Raw genomic sequence first — 16579 nt, 5'->3', positions numbered from 1 at the left:
ATCAGACTAGTTCCCTGGATCAACGCCTTATCAAGGAATCTAGTGTATATACCCTGTAACATTATACTTTTCCAGAAAGGTATCCAGTCCCCTCTTAAATTTAATTAATGAATCACTCATTACAACATCATACGGCAGAGAGTTCCATAGTCTCACTGCTCTTACAGTAAAGAATCCGCGTCTGTTATTATGCTTAAACCTTCTTTCCTCCAGACGTAGAGGATGCCCCCTTGTCCCTGTCTCAGGTCTACGATCAAAAAGATCATCAGAAAGGTCTTTGTACTGTCCCCTCATATATTTATACATTAAAATAAGATCACCCCTTAGTCTTCGTTTTTCCAAACTAAATAGCCCCAAGTGTAATAACCTAACTTGGTATTGCAGACCCCCCAGTCCTCTAATAACCTTGGTCGCTCTTCTCTGCACCCGCTCCAGTTCAGCTATGTCTTTCTTATACACCGGAGACCAGAACTGTGCACAGTATTCTAAGTGTGGTCGAACTAGTGACTTGTATAGAGGTAAAATTATGTTCTCCTCATGAGCATCTATGCCTCTTTTAATACATCCCATTATTTTATTTGCCTTTGTAGCAGCTGCCTGACACTGGCCACTGAATATGAGTCTGTCATCCACCCATACACCCAGGTCTTTTTCATTGATGGTTTTGCCCAGAGTTTTAGAATTAAGCACATAGTTATACATCTTATTACTTCTACCCAAGTGCATGACCTTACATTTATCCCCATTAAAGCTCATTTGCCATTTATCAGCCCAAGCTTCTAGTTTACATAAATCATCCTGTAATATAAAATTGTCCTCCCCTGTATTGATTACCCTGCAGAGTTTAGTGTCATCTGCAAATATTGAAATTCTACTCTGAATGCCCCCTACAAGGTCATTAATAAATATGTTAAAAAGAAGAGGGCCCAATACTGACCCCTGTGGTACCCCACTGCTAACCGCGACCCAGTCCGAGTGTGCTCCATTAATAACCACCCTTTGTTTCCTATCCCTGAGCCAGCTCTCAACCCACTTACACATATTTTCCCCTATACCCATTACTCTCATTTTATGTATCAACCTTTTGTGTGGCACCGTATCAAAAGCTTTGGAAAAGTCCATATACACTACGTCCACTGGGTTCCCTTGGTCCAGTCCGGAACTTACCTCTTCATAGAAGCTGATCAAATTAGTCTGACATGAGCGGTCCCTAGTAAACCCGTGCTGATACTGGGTCATGAGGTTATTCCTCTTCAGATACTCCAGTATAGCATCCCTTAGAATGCCCTCCAGGATTTTACCCACAGTAGAGGTTAAACTTACTGGCCTATAATTACCGAGTTCAGTTTTTGCCCCTTTTTTGAATATTGGCACCACATTTGCTATACGCCAGTCCTGTGGTACAGACCCTGTTATTATGGACTCTTTAAAGATTAAAAATAATGGTCTATCAATGACTGTACTTAGTTCCTGCAGTACTCGGGGGTGTATCCCATCCGGGCCCGGAGATTTGTCAATTTTAGTGATTTTTAGACGCCGCTGTACTTCCTGCTGGGTTAAGCAGGTGACATTTAATGGGGAATTTTTATCACTAGTCATATTGGCTGCCATGGGATTTTCTTTTGTAAATACTGATGAAAAAAAGTCATTTAGCAGATTGGCTTTTTCCTCATCCTCATCCACCATTTCACCCAGACTATTTTTAAGGGGGCCAACACTATCATTTTTTAGTTTCTTACTATTTATATAGTTAAAGAATATTTTGGGATTATTTTTACTCTCTCTGGCAATGAGTCTCTCTGTCTCAATCTTTGCTGCCTTGATTTGCTTTTTACAGAATTTATTTAATTTTCTGTATTTATTTAATGCCTCATCACTACCTACTTCCTTTAATTCTCTAAATGCTTTCTTTTTGTTCCTTATTGCACCCCTAACAGCTCTATTTAGCCATATTGGTTTCCTCCTATTTCTAGTATGTTTATTCCCATACGGTATATACTGTGCACAGGTCCTATCCAGGATGCTAATGAACGTCTCCCATTTTCTTTGTGTATTTTTGTGTCTCAGGATATCGTCCCAGTTAATTGCACCAAGATCCTCTCTCATCCGTTGGAAATTTGCCCTCCTGAAGTTTAGTGTCCTTGTCACCCCCCTACTACCCATCTTATTAAAGGTTACATGAAAACTTATTATTTTATGATCACTATTATAGTTGAGGTCTACCTATGATGTAAATTACAGACGCCTCTCATCTTTTTAAGTGGTGGAACTTGCACTATTGCTGACTGACTAAATACTTTTTTGCCCCACTGTATATAACACCTTTATTAAAAGTAAAGGTGTTATATATATTTTCTATATTGACTGTGGTTGTGCATACTATACTAGTCTACCTTTTTCTCTTTGGTTTCATGCATTTAACGACGCATGCATCGTTTCGCCTGCAGCTTGGCGTGGTAAACGCTACATGTAGTAATTTTAGAGGCGTCAATTTGCCGCCTAGAAACGTATGCGATTGTTAGAGCTAGGAATGCGGCAAAAAAGCATTGCAGTCTATGGGAACGCATGCGTACACATGTCTTTGCGTACGCATGCGTTTGAAACGCTTGCGTTCTTCGGACTGCACATGTCCAGGAACTGATTTAGACATGCCCATTAAAGACACACCCTCCTGGAAATATCAAACGCATGCACATAAAAAGCGCAAACAAATGTAAAAACGCATGCAAACGCTACGGTTTTTTTTTTTAACATCATGTGTAAGCTGATGCAGATAAAAAACGCTGCGTTATCATACGTTTGCATGCGTTTTTGCATGCGGTTGCGGACAATACGCTGCGGACTTAACCGCAAATGTGAAACTAACCTAAGACCTCACAGCTCATGTCAGACCAAATAAGAATCATGAGGTCAAAGGACCTGGACAAGGAGCTCAGAAAAAGAATGTATGCAGTACTCAAGGTTCCTAAAAGCACAGTGGCCTCCATAATCCTTAAATGGCAGACGTTTGGGACCACCAGAAGTCTCCCGAGACCTGGCCGTCCAGCCAAACTGAGCACTCGTGAGAGAAGAACCTTGGTGAGAGAGGTAAAGGAGAACCCCAAGATGACTGTGACTGAGCTCCAGAGATGCAGGAGGGAGATGGGAGAAAGTTCCACAAAGTCAACTATCACTGCAGCCCTCCACCAGTCGAGCCTTTTTTGATAAAAAAAACCCACAAACACAGGAAGGACTCCCAGACTATGAGAAATACGTTTCTCTGGTCAGAGGAGAGGAAGATAGACCATTTTGGTGATAATTCTAAGCAGTGTGGAGAAAACCAGGCACTGCTTATCACCTGCCCAATACAATTCCAACAGTGAAACATGGTGGTGGCAGCATCATGCTATGGGGGTGTTTTTCAGCTGCAGGGATAGGATGACTAGTTGTCATTGAAGGAAACATGAATGCAGCCAAGTACAGAGATATCCTGGATGAAAACCTCTTCCAGAGTGCTCTGGACCTCAGACTTGGCCGCAGGTTCACCTTACAACAAGACAATGACCCTAAGCATATAGCTAAAATAACAAAGGAGTGGCCTCAGAACAACTCTGTGACCATTCTTGACTGTCCCAGCCAGAGCCCTGACCTAAACCCAATTAAGTATCTCTGGAGAGACCTGAAAATGGCTGTCCACCAATGTTCACCATCTATCCTGATGGAACTTGAGAGGATCGGCAAGGACGAATGGCAGAGGATCCCAAAATCCAAGTGTGAAAAACTTGTTGCATCATTCTCAAGACGACTCATGGCTGTACTAGCTCAAAAGGTGCTTCTACTCAATACTGAGCAAAGGGTCTGAATACTTATGACCATGTGATATTTCAGTTTTTCTTATTTAAGAAATTTGCAAAAATTACTACATTTCTGTTTTTTTTCAGTCAAGATGGGGTGCAGAGTGTACATTATTGAGAAAAAAATGAACTTTTTTGAATTTAGCAAATGGCTGCAATGAAACAAAGAGCGAAAAATTTTAAGGGATCTGAATACTTTCCGTACCCACTGTACTTGGTTTGATCAGTCATTCTGTGCGGACAAGACCAATAAAGAGGAGTTTTCACCCATTTTAAAATATTAACAGATGCTGCAGATCTGACAGTTTTTACTCTTTTACCCCTCGTTCTTTGAGGCGGACTCAGGAACTGAACCCACATCTCTGCTGTGTTATTTGGCCATCATCTGCCTCTAAAACCGATTAGTGAAGCGGAGCTCTGCCCTCAGCTGTTAACCTATTAAATGCCACAGTAAATCCGTGACAGAATGCTAACTGCTCATCAGGGTTCCCGGGATGTCATGACAACAGGGGGGGTCTGCTGAAGACCCCTCAACCGTGCTAGTCATGACTGTGCTAATATGAAATCCAAACTTTTTATAAGACACCTTGATTTTTCCTATATTCAAAAACATTGTGATATTGCTGTTTGTAATGCAAGTGATCACAACTACAATCACTACAAAATACACCAAAAATGTAAAAAAAAAAAAAAGTTATTAAAAATATGGAAAAATATATATAAAGCTTAAACCAACCACCTCGTCCCCCATTAAAATTACATATTGAAAAAAATGTCCGGCAGCACATTCAGCAGGGCGCGGGAGTGCCGCTGTACAGCCTCCTCCACCACGCCACAAACAGTTTCTGGTACCTATATATCAAGGGTCCCACTCTACATTCTTAATCTTCTACTCTGTCACCAAAACCAAGTAAACCCCATGACTAAGACCCAGGAGGGTAAAAATGTTGGGTTCTGAATCTGAATATATCATTTCTGTTTGTGGCCTTTACACTTGTTTTTTGGAATAAACTGTGATAACACGTTTGCAAATTGACCAAAGAGTGTGCGGTGAATTTCTACTACTATGTACTGGGGCTATTAGGCTGCGTGTCCACGTTCAGGATGGACGGCGGTATCGCCGGAGCGGCGAAGCCGCTCGGCGCTAAGCCCCGCCCCCTTCTGGAACGCGATGATGCCGGATGTGTTAACTGTACACATCCGGGATCATCGCACCCCTCCCATAGGGCCCCGTGTTATGCCTTGCGGGGACGCTGCGTCCACGCAAGGTGTACGGACATGCTGCGATCTGAAAAGACGCGCAGCATGTCCGGAGTCGCAGGCCCGCCGCGTGCGGGTTTCCACGCATAGTGGACACGGGATTTCAAAAAATCCCCTCCACTATGCTGGAACATCTGGACGCTGCGTGTTTGACGCTGCAGCTCTGCGCAGCGTCAAACAAGCAGCGTTTACTGACCGTGGACACATACCCTTACAGTCCGTTCCGCCTGCACCTCACATCTAAAGGTACCGTCACACTAAGCGACGCTGCAGCGATAGCGACAACGATGCCGATCGCTGCAGCGTCGCTGTTTGATCGCTGGGGAGCTGTCACACAGACCGCTCTCCAGCGACCAACGATGCCGAGGTCCCCGGGTAACCATCGGGTTGCTAAGTGCAGGGCCGCGCTTAGTAACCCGATGTTTACCCTGGTTACCAGCGTAAAATGTAAAAAAAACAAACAGTACATACTTACATGCGTCCCCCGGCGTTCACTTCCTGCAATGACTGAGCGCCGGCAGTAGCAGGGCACAGCGGTGACGTCACCACTGTGCTATGCTTTCAATTTCACTTTGTGGCGCTCAGTCAGTGTGGGAAGCGGACGCCGGGGGACGCATGTGAGTATGTACTGTTTGTTTTTTTTACTTTTACGCTGGTAACCAGGGTAAACATCGGGTTACTAAGCGCGGCCCTGCGCTTAGTAACCCGATGTTTACCCTGGTTACCAGTGTAAAATATCGCTGGTATCGTTGCTTTTGCTGTCAAACACAACGATACACGGCGATCGGACGACCAAATAAAGTTCTGAACTTTATTCAGCGACCAGCGACATCACAGCAGGATCCTGATCGCTGCTGCGTGTCAAACTAAACGATATCGCTAGCGAGGACGCTGCAACGTCACGGATCGCTAGCGATGTCGTTTAGTGTGACGGTACCTTTAGACCAGAGTGCAAACCATTTTCTCATCATCGTAGATTGCTGTTCAGTCAGTTTACCTATATTTACTATGTACTGTTTTTCCTGACTTGAACGCCCTGCCCTTCAACATGCTGTGATTTTAATTACATCCAAACACAGTTGGTTCTGACCTTCCTTTAAATGCTCACATTTTTTGGCCAAATCCTGTGCTAAGCATCTCATGTGTTTTTTCATAGATTTCACAAGCCATTAAGCTATTCACATTTCATGTATCGCACATTTCCTTGCTTTAGTACAGTTGAGTGCAGCCATTGATCTATTTGCTATGCAAGTCCTTTTTGGTTATGCACCAGTTCAGACTAGATTGCTGTTCAGTCAGTTTACCTATATTCACAATGACATCCGGAGGCAGTCAGAGCTGCGGCTGCTCTCACTTCCTTCAGATGTTTGATTTGTCCTTAGGAGACAAGAGTGAAATGGTCACTGATTGGCCACAGGGATCTTGACAATGTCACCAGAGCCACAAGAGAGCCAGTGCCAACTCTGAAAGAACGTTAGGGTATGTTTCCATGGTATTTGCAGGGTCCAATCCACAGCGCCATATGTTACAGCATAGTGGAGGGGATTTTATGAAATCTCATCTCCACTATGTGTGCCGGGACGCCTCCGGCTTCCCTTCGCATACGCACATGCGACGCGTCATTCTAGACCGCAGCATGTAATTTTATCTTGCGGCGATGCTCCGTCTCTGCAAATAAATATCACAGTCTATGTATAGGATGTGGTGATCCCACACGGTTCAATGAACACATGTGGAATCACCGCGCCTACAAAAGCCGGCAGCGCTTTGGATGGAGCGCGTCCAAAGCGCTGCCGGCTTGTGCCCGTGGAAACATACCCTGATTATTTTACTTAGGGGATCAGCGACTTAGAAGAGGTTGTCAAAGTAGTGGACGACGCCTTTAGTTATTGAAAGCATTTGCTACAGTCACTTGTAAATAGCGGCCAACTAGATGGTGGCACAGCACTACCAATACGGACCACCTGTGGGCGGCACAGCACTACCAATACGGACCACCTGTGGGCGGCACATCACTACCAATACGGACCACCGTGGCCGGCACAGCACTACCAATACGGACCACCGGTGGCCGGCACAGCACTACCAATACGGACCACTGGTAGATGGTCACAGATAAGCGTCCATAACATGTAAATCAGGAGAGCGGCAGAGTTTTATAATTCAACACAACAGAGATAATGTAAACCAAGAACCTCACATCTCTGACCAGAAGTTTACGTAATGATAATGAACACAAATAAAAGCAGCCAAAGTATGGGGGTGCCCGCCACCCGTCCTCCCTCTGCAACCCGGGGGTGCCCGCCACCCGTCCTCCCTCTGCAACCCGGGGGTGCCCGCCACCCGTCCTCCCTCTGCAACCCGGGGGTGCCCGCCACCCGTCCTCCCTCTGCAACCCGGGGGTGCCCGCCACCCGTCCTCCCTCTGCAACCCGGGGGTGCCCGCCACCCGTCCTCCCTCTGCAACCCGGGGGTGCCCGCCACCCGTCCTCCCTCTGCAACCCGGGGGTGCCCGCCACCCGTCCTCCCTCTGCAACACGGGGGTGCCCGCCACCCGTCCTCCCTCTGCAACACGGGGGTGCCCGCCACCCGTCCTCCCTCTGCAACACGGGGGTGCCCGCCACCCGTCCTCCCTCTGCAACACGGGGGTGCCCGCCACCCGTCCTCCCTCTGCAACACGGGGGTGCCCGCCACCCGTCCTCCCTCTGCAACACGGGGGTGCCCGCCACCCGTCCTCCCTCTGCAACACGGGGGTGCCCGCCACCCGTCCTCCCTCTGCAACACGGGGGTGCCCGCCACCCGTCCTCCCTCTGCAACACGGGGGTGCCCGCCACCCGTCCTCCCTCTGCAACACGGGGGTGCCCGCCACCCGTCCTCCCTCTGCAACACGGGGGTGCCCGCCACCCGTCCTCCCTCTGCAACACGGGGGTGCCCGCCACCCGTCCTCCCTCTGCAACACGGGGGTGCCCGCCACCCGTCCTCCCTCTGCAACACGGGGGTGCCCGCCACCCGTCCTCCCTCTGCAACACGGGGGTGCCCGCCACCCGTCCTCCCTCTGCAACACGGGGGTGCCCGCCACCCGTCCTCCCTCTGCAACACGGGGGTGCCCGCCACCCGTCCTCCCTCTGCAACACGGGGGTGCCCGCCACCCGTCCTCCCTCTGCAACACGGGGGTGCCCGCCACCCGTCCTCCCTCTGCAACACGGGGGTGCCCGCCACCCGTCCTCCCTCTGCAACACGGGGGTGCCCGCCACCCGTCCTCCCTCTGCAACACGGGGGTGCCCGCCACCCGTCCTCCCTCTGCAACACGGGGGTGCCCGCCACCCGTCCTCCCTCTGCAACACGGGGGTGCCCGCCACCCGTCCTCCCTCTGCAACACGGGGGTGCCCGCCACCCGTCCTCCCTCTGCAACACGGGGGTGCCCGCCACCCGTCCTCCCTCTGCAACACGGGGGTGCCCGCCACCCGTCCTCCCTCTGCAACACGGGGGTGCCCGCCACCCGTCCTCCCTCTGCAACACGGGGGTGCCCGCCACCCGTCCTCCCTCTGCAACACGGGGGTGCCCGCCACCCGTCCTCCCTCTGCAACACGGGGGTGCCCGCCACCCGTCCTCCCTCTGCAACACGGGGGTGCCCGCCACCCGTCCTCCCTCTGCAACACGGGGGTGCCCGCCACCCGTCCTCCCTCTGCAACACGGGGGTGCCCGCCACCCGTCCTCCCTCTGCAACACGGGGGTGCCCGCCACCCGTCCTCCCTCTGCAACACGGGGGTGCCCGCCACCCGTCCTCCCTCTGCAACACGGGGGTGCCCGCCACCCGTCCTCCCTCTGCAACACGGGGGTGCCCGCCACCCGTCCTCCCTCTGCAACACGGGGGTGCCCGCCACCCGTCCTCCCTCTGCAACACGGGGGTGCCCGCCACCCGTCCTCCCTCTGCAACACGGGGGTGCCCGCCACCCGTCCTCCCTCTGCAACACGGGGGTGCCCGCCACCCGTCCTCCCTCTGCAACACGGGGGTGCCCGCCACCCGTCCTCCCTCTGCAACACGGGGGTGCCCGCCACCCGTCCTCCCTCTGCAACACGGGGGTGCCCGCCACCCGTCCTCCCTCTGCAACACGGGGGTGCCCGCCACCCGTCCTCCCTCTGCAACACGGGGGTGCCCGCCACCCGTCCTCCCTCTACAACACGGGGATGCCCGCCACCCCTCCATAACACGGGGATGCCCGCCACCCGTCCTCCCTCCATAACACGGGGATGCCCACCACCCGTCCTCCATCTATAACATGGGGAAGCCCTCCTCGCTCTGTAATGTGCAGCTCTGACTATCACGCACAGACCTGACGACACTAATATATGGGAAATTAATGGTGTTCACATTTTATTCACACACGGAGTATAGCGCCCGCACCCGGGCTACAGCGCCTGCACCCGGGCTCTCCTCCGGCTCGCTCCCCCTCTAATTACACATTTCCTGTCCCTCTTGCAGACGCCATACTGAGTTGAAACGACTTCTAAACGAGGTCAGGACCGTGAAGGCCGCAGTCTTCCGCTCCGCCATCTTTAACACTGAGTCGTGACAAACAACAAATTCCCAGGCCGCAGAGGAAGCGTCGCATTCATGCAGCGACAAGTGCAGCAGGACGCATCTTACCTGCAGCGGGAGCTCCTCAGCCCGGGCGGCCCCTGCTGTCCTCACCGCCCGCTCAGGAACGTAACGAGGACTCCTATGGAGTGGCTGCTTCTGTGGCGGACACGCAGCTTGTGCTGTCGTCTCCGCGGCTTCTGCTGGCGTCTCACACGCTCGGCTTCCCGCTCTTCACGAATTCTGCTCCTAGTTTTCCAACGCGCTCTTGCTTCCCTGTAGCGCATCCGACACAAAATGGCGGCGGAGGAGGAAATGATACTCCAGCCAGCCTCCATGTTACACACAGACCCTCCCCCAGCCCCGCACGTAGTACAGCCTCAGCCTGGAGACGAGCCAAGGCTTCAGGGCTGAAAATGGCCATAAACATTGTGTGTCCTGTCAGCAGACGTCACCGCGGCGGGCCTCCTGCTGCAGGGCTGTGCTGGCCCTCACTAGTAGACTGTGCTGGCCCTCACTAGTGCACTGTGCTGGCCCTCACTAGTGCACTGTGCTGGCCCTCACTAGTGGACTGTGCTGGCCCTCACTAGTGGACTGTGCTGCCCCTCACTAGTGGACTGTGCTGGCCCTCACTAGTGGACTGTGCTGGCCCTCACTAGTGGACTGTGCTGGCCCTCACTAGTGCACTGTGCTGGCCCTCACTAGTGCACTGTGCTGGCCCTCACTAGTGGACTGTGCTGGCCCTCACTAATGGACTGTGCTGGCCCTCACTAGTGGACTGTGCTGGCCCTCACTAGTAGACTGTGCTGGCCCTCACTAGTGCACTGTGCTGGCCCTCACTAGTGCACTGTGCTGGCCCTCACTAGTGGACTGTGCTGGCCCTCACTAGTGGACTGTGCTGCCCCTCACTAGTGGACTGTGCTGGCCCTCACTAGTGGACTGTGCTGGCCCTCACTAGTGGACTGTGCTGGCCCTCACTAGTGCACTGTGCTGGCCCTCACTAGTGCACTGTGCTGGCCCTCACTAGTGGACTGTGCTGGCCCTCACTAGTGCACTGTGCTGGCCCTCACTAGTGCACTGTGCTGGCCCTCACTAGTGGACTGTGCTGGCCCTCACTAGTGCACTGTGCTGGCCCTCACTAGTGCACTGTGCTGGCCCTCACTAGTGGACTGTCCTGGCCCTCACTAGTGGACTGTCCTGGCCCTCACTAGTGGACTGTCCTGGCCCTCACTAGTGGACTGTCCTGGCCCTCACTAGTGCACTGTGCTGGCCCTCACTAGTGGACTGTGCTGGCCCTCACTAGTGGACTGTGCTGGCCCTCACTAGTGCACTGTGCTGGCCCTCACTAGTGGACTGTGCTGGCCCTCACTAGTGGACTGTGCTGGCCCTCACTAGTGCACTGTGCTGGCCCTCACTAGTGCACTGTCCTGGCCCTCACTAGTGCACTGTGCTGGCCCTCACTAATGGACTGTGCTGGCCCTCACTAGTGCACTGTGCTGGCCCTCACTAATGGACTGTGCTGGCCCTCACTAATGGACTGTGCTGGCCCTCACGAGTGCACTGTGCTGGCCCTCACGAGTGCACTGTGCTGGCCCTCACTAGTGGACTGTGCTGGCCCTCACTAGTGGACTGTGCTGGCCCTCACTAGTGGACTGTGTTGACCCTCACTAGTGGACTCGCTGGCCCTCACTAGTGGACTGTGCTGGCCCTCACTAGTGGACTGTGCTGGCCCTCACTAGTGGACTGTGCTGACCCTCACTAGTGGACTCGCTGGCCCTCACTAGTGGACTGTGCTGGCCCTCACTAGTGGACTGTGCTGGCCCTCACTAGTGGACTGTGCTGGCCCTCACTAGGGAACTGTGCTAGCCCTCACTAGTGCACTGTGCTGGCCCTCACTAGTGGACTGTGCTGGCCCTCACTAGTGGACTGTGCTGGCCCTCACTAGTGGACTGTGCTGGCCCTCACTAGTGGACTCGCTGGCCCTCACTAGTGGACTGTGCTGGCCCTCACTAGTGGACTGTGCTGACCCTCACTAGTGGACTCGCTGGCCCTCACTAGTGGACTGTGCTGGCCCTCACTAGTGGACTGTGCTGGCCCTCACTAGTGGACTGTGCTGGCCCTCACTAGTGGACTCGCTGGCCCTCACTAGTGAACTTGCTGGCCCTCACTAGTGGACTCGCTGGCCCTCACTAGTGGACTGTGCTGGCCCTCACTAGTGGACTGTGCTGGCCCTCACTAGTGGAGTCGCTGGCCCTCACTAGTGGACTGTGCTGGCCCTCACTAGTGGTCTCGCTGGCCTTCACTAGTGGACTGCTGACCCTCACTAGTGGACTGTGCTGGCCCTCACTAGTGGACTCGCTGGCCCTCACTAGTGGACTGTGCTGACCCTCACTAGTGGACTGTGCTGACCCTCACTAGTGGACTCGCTGGCCCTCACTAGTGGACTGTGCTGCCCCTCACTAGTGCACTGTGCTGGCCCTCACTAGTGGACTCGCTGGCCCTCACTAGTAGACTGTGCTGGCCCTCACTAGTGGACTGTGCTGCCCCTCACTAGTGGACTGCGCTGGCCCTGACTAGTGGACTGGGCTGGCCCTCACTAGTGGACTCGCTGGCCAAGCAGGCTACCAGCTCTCTTTACTTTCTGACATATCTGCCTGCAGACATTTGGGGTGTCCCTGACTCTTGTCTCTGGGATTTGAACTTTTCACACTAATAAGAGATGAGCAGATCTATGTGCAGGAAGAAGCAAAAAAATATTAAAATGTGTAAAAATATTTTAAAAAATCCTCACATTCAGAACAAAATGAAAAAAATATTAATCCAATAAATACATTTATTTATGTAACAAGAAAAAAAAAATAGCAAAAAAGTACACATTTTGTATCGACGCATCCAGAACGATCAAACCTATAAGGCTATGTGCACACGATGTGGATTTTGCTGCGGATCCGCAGCGGATCCACAGCAGCGGCTCCGCAGCAGTTTCCCATGACTTTACAGTACAATGTAAACCTATGGGAAACCGAAAACTCTGTGCCCATGCTGCGGAAAAAAACGTGCGGAAACACAGCGGTTTACATTACGCAGCATGTCAATTCTTTGTGCGGAATCCGCAGCGGTTTTACACCTGCTCCATAATAGAAAACCGCAGGTGTAAAACCGCAGTGGAATCAGCACAAAAATCGCGGTAAATCCGCAGGAAAAATGTGCTTTTGCCCTGCGGATTTATCAAATCCGCTGCGGAAAAATCCTCAGAGGACCATTCTACGTGTGCACATACCCTAAAACTGCCCCACTAGTTAATTCCTTCAGTGAACACCGCAAAAAAAAGGCAAAAAACTATATCATCATACCACCGAACAAAAAGTGCAATAAAACGCAATAACAAAAGACGAATGTAAATAAAAGTTGTACCACTAAAAACATCTTGTCCCACAAAAAAATAAGCCATAAAGCTCCGTCAGTGTACAAATAAAAAAGTTATAGCTCTCAGAATAAAGCGATGCAAAAATAATATTTCTTTTTATAGAATAGTTTTTATTGCGTAAAAGCGCCAAAACATAAAAAAACTATATCAATGTGGTATCGCTGTAATTGTACTGACCCGAAACATAAAGCTGCTTTATGAATTTTACTAGATGCGGACTGGTCTAAAATAAAAAACAAAACACTTCCTGGACTACTGGTTTTTGATCATTCTCAAAAATCAGAATAGAAAGCAATCAAAATATGTTATATGCCCTAACATAGTATCAATAAGCATGTCATCTTGTTCCACAAAAAAGAAGCCCTCAAATAACTCTGTTGGCCGAAATATGAAAAAATGATAACTGTCAAAATATGGTGATGCTTTTTGCAATAAAAGGCGGCTTTTAGTGTGTGACAGATTCCAAACATAAAAGCGCCTGATATAAATCTTGTATTGCTGTAATCACACCAGCCCCACAGGAGCAGCATGGTGGCTCAGTGGATAGCACTGCAGCCTTGCAGTGCTGGAGTCCTGGGTTCAAATCCCACCAAGGACAACATCTGCAAGGAGTTTGTATGTTGTCTCTGTTTTTGCGTGGGTTTCCCTTGGGTACTCCGGTTTCCTCCCACATTCCAAAGACATACTGATAGGGAATTTAGATTGTGAGCCCCATTGGGGACAGCAATGATAATGTATTTAAAACACTGTGGAATATGTTAGCGCTATATAAAGATTATTATTATTAAACCCAAAGAATAAAGTTGCCTAACCACATATACCGTACGAGGAACTGCATAAAAAATAAATAAAACCAATTCTTCACATGCTGTTGATTTTTTAATTCTGCCTCCCAAAGATCGCAGTAAGGCTTGGCTCACATTTATCCTGCGCTGAAATATGTGATTCAGATGGAACCCTTGGCGAAGATTCCCTATAATGAGGCAGAAGAAGTGTCCATATTTTTAGGTGAGCATAAAGCGCGGTCGTCCACAGTTTTGCGCACTTCTGAAACAATGACAACGCTGAACAAAAGCCAGACGGAGTCCAGTGTAACTCTGCTGCCTCATTATAGTGAATGAATCCCTCAGGGTTTTTATCTGTCACGTCACTCAGAGTTTGATCGGCGTACTCAGGAGAAATTGCACAACAAATTATATAGTGCAATTTCTCCTGTTACCCTTATAAAAATTAAATATTTGATCTAAAAGAAATTTTTGTGGGAAGAATTTAATTTTTTCATTTTCACGGCTCAATTTTATAAACTTCTGTGAGGCACCTGGGGTTTCAAGGTGCTCACTACACATCTTGATAAGTTTCCTGAGGAGACTAGTTTCCGGAATGGTATCACTTGTGTGGGGTTTCCACTGTTTAAGCACAACAGGGGCTCTCCAAACACGACATGGCGTCCGTGAATTATGCCAGCAAATTTTACATTAAAAAAATTAAATAGCGCTCCTTCCCTTTCGAGCCCTGCCGTGCGCCCAAACAGTGGTTTATCCCTACATATGGAGTATTGGCATGCTCAGGAGTAATTGCACAACACATTTTATGGTCCATTTTCTCCAGTTACTTTTGTGAAAGCAAAAAAAAATTGGGTTTAAAGGAATATTTTTGTGAAAATAAGTGAAATGTTTATTTTTACCTTCCATATTCCATAAATTCCTGTAAAGCATCTGAAGGGTTAATAAACGTCTTGAATGTGGTTTTGAGCACCTTGAGGGGTGCAGTTTTTAGAATGGTGTCAATTTGGGGTATTTTTCCCTTCCCCAATACAGCACCTGTACATGAGAGATGGCTCCCGCCCCCAGGAACAGGAAACCTGCAGCGGAGATAAAAGATGGGGGCGGCACCTCTCTCCTCAGTTTGGTTTCCTGTTCCTGCGGGGAGCCTGCGACGCTGGTCCGGAGGGATCTCTCTCTGGTTCGGAGACCAAGGTCCGTGGCAGGAGCAGCTGGTCGGCGTGCACATATTACTCAAAAATAGTGGCTGTGTGGTGACGTCCTTCCCGCTGCGGGCTCCCCGTCGTCCGCTCCTGGCCGGAGGCTGGGCCGGGGTAGGGGCATGCCCATCACTAGGCTTGCGCTGAGGTGAATGGGACGACTTCTGGTTCAAACCGGAAGTGAGGTCGCACGCCGGGGGGAGCGGTGTGCTGACACTCCCGGGAGGGAGAAAGTTCAGGGGCACTCTCACCCTACACTATTTAAAGAGGCAGAGCACAAGAAACGGTGGCATTAGCCTCTCTGACAATGGCGGACCCGACTGTGGAATCGCCAGCTCCAGTGGACATCCCACAGACTCCCGTGGTACTTAGGTTCGGGTGGGTGAGTGCCTTTGTAAGGCAAAAACACGTCAGTAACAGTATCTTTCTGTATCATATTATGCAGGGAAAGAAAGCTACGGCCAAACACAAAAATAAAGTGTGTGCACTCTGTGATAAAGCTCTCCCTAGAACTTATGAGAAGCCAATTTACCGGTTATGTATAGATAAAACTGTGGCCGAGGAGTCCTCATCATTACTCCAAAATATAAAGGCTATCGTTAGGAATGAAGTCAAAATCACAGTAAAAGAGCAGATGAAACAGCATGGGTTACATAGCTCTTAAAATCCACCTCCTAAACCTACCCAAACCTCTGACGTGGAATTGGAAGGTGAAACGGGGGAATTACCACCCGGTGATGACTCAGACTTAGACTCTTCAGATGAAGAGTGTGGTCGGCCGTATGTATTATGTATTATCTGAAGACGTGAGGAAACTACTTAAGCTAGTCAGATCTTCTTTGGGGTTCGAAACACCAAAAGGACATAAATCAACCCAGGATTCTATGTTTAGCAACCAAGAGGGAAAAAAAAACAGAGAGTTTTTCCTTTCCACGATAATGTATTAAATTTAATTAAAAGAGAGTGGGAAAAAAATCAAAAACGATTCCAGTCCAGATACAAGAATTCCTGGGAATTCAGCTGGACTCGATCATACAAGTTTGTGTCCTTCCGGACAGGAAAATCAAAGCCATAAAACAAAAAATAAAACAAACATAATCCGGCCGGTCCATCTCGGTAAGAGAAGCCATGTCCCTTCTAGGAATGTTAACAGCCACAATTTCGGCGGTTCAATGTGCACAAATGCATTCAAGGGGGTTACAGTGGCAGATCCTGACCGAACAGGCAAAAAATCCCTACAATTTAAATTGAAAAATCGCCCTATGGCGATTCGGGACTCTTTAAATTGGTGGCTAAAATTAGAGAATTTAAAAAAGGGGGTGCCACGGTCGGTCCAGAATCTAGTGGTACTAACCACGGATACTAGCCCTCTAGGCTGGGGGGCCCACTTAAAAGATCAGATTCTTAAAGGCAGATGGGATCCTCAAATGGTATCGGCTGTTGTGAAATTGGATTTTGGGCTCCCCCGGTGGCCACTGGTGGAATTGAACTGGTGTGCAT

At 50.2% G+C, this 16579-nt stretch overlaps 1 protein-coding gene across 2 annotated transcripts in view; it reads right to left on the bottom strand.

Moving 5' to 3' along the window:
- WTAP (WT1 associated protein) overlaps nucleotides 1-10064 on the bottom strand; it is a 136481-nt gene extending 126417 nt beyond the window's left edge. The window contains exon 1 of one of the 2 annotated variants that reach the window (XR_013221080.1): nucleotides 9741-10064. The gene's annotated coding sequence lies outside the window, so the exon portion shown is untranslated. The remainder of the gene's footprint in view (nucleotides 1-9740) is intronic. The other variant, XM_077283115.1, reaches the window with a different exon arrangement.
- Nucleotides 10065-16579: the final 6515 nt, after the last annotated feature.

Source organism: Ranitomeya variabilis, chromosome 2 (assembly GCF_051348905.1).
Source record: "Ranitomeya variabilis isolate aRanVar5 chromosome 2, aRanVar5.hap1, whole genome shotgun sequence".
Lineage (NCBI taxonomy): Eukaryota > Metazoa > Chordata > Amphibia > Anura > Dendrobatidae > Ranitomeya > Ranitomeya variabilis.
This window is presented reverse-complemented; position numbering and strand designations above follow the sequence as displayed.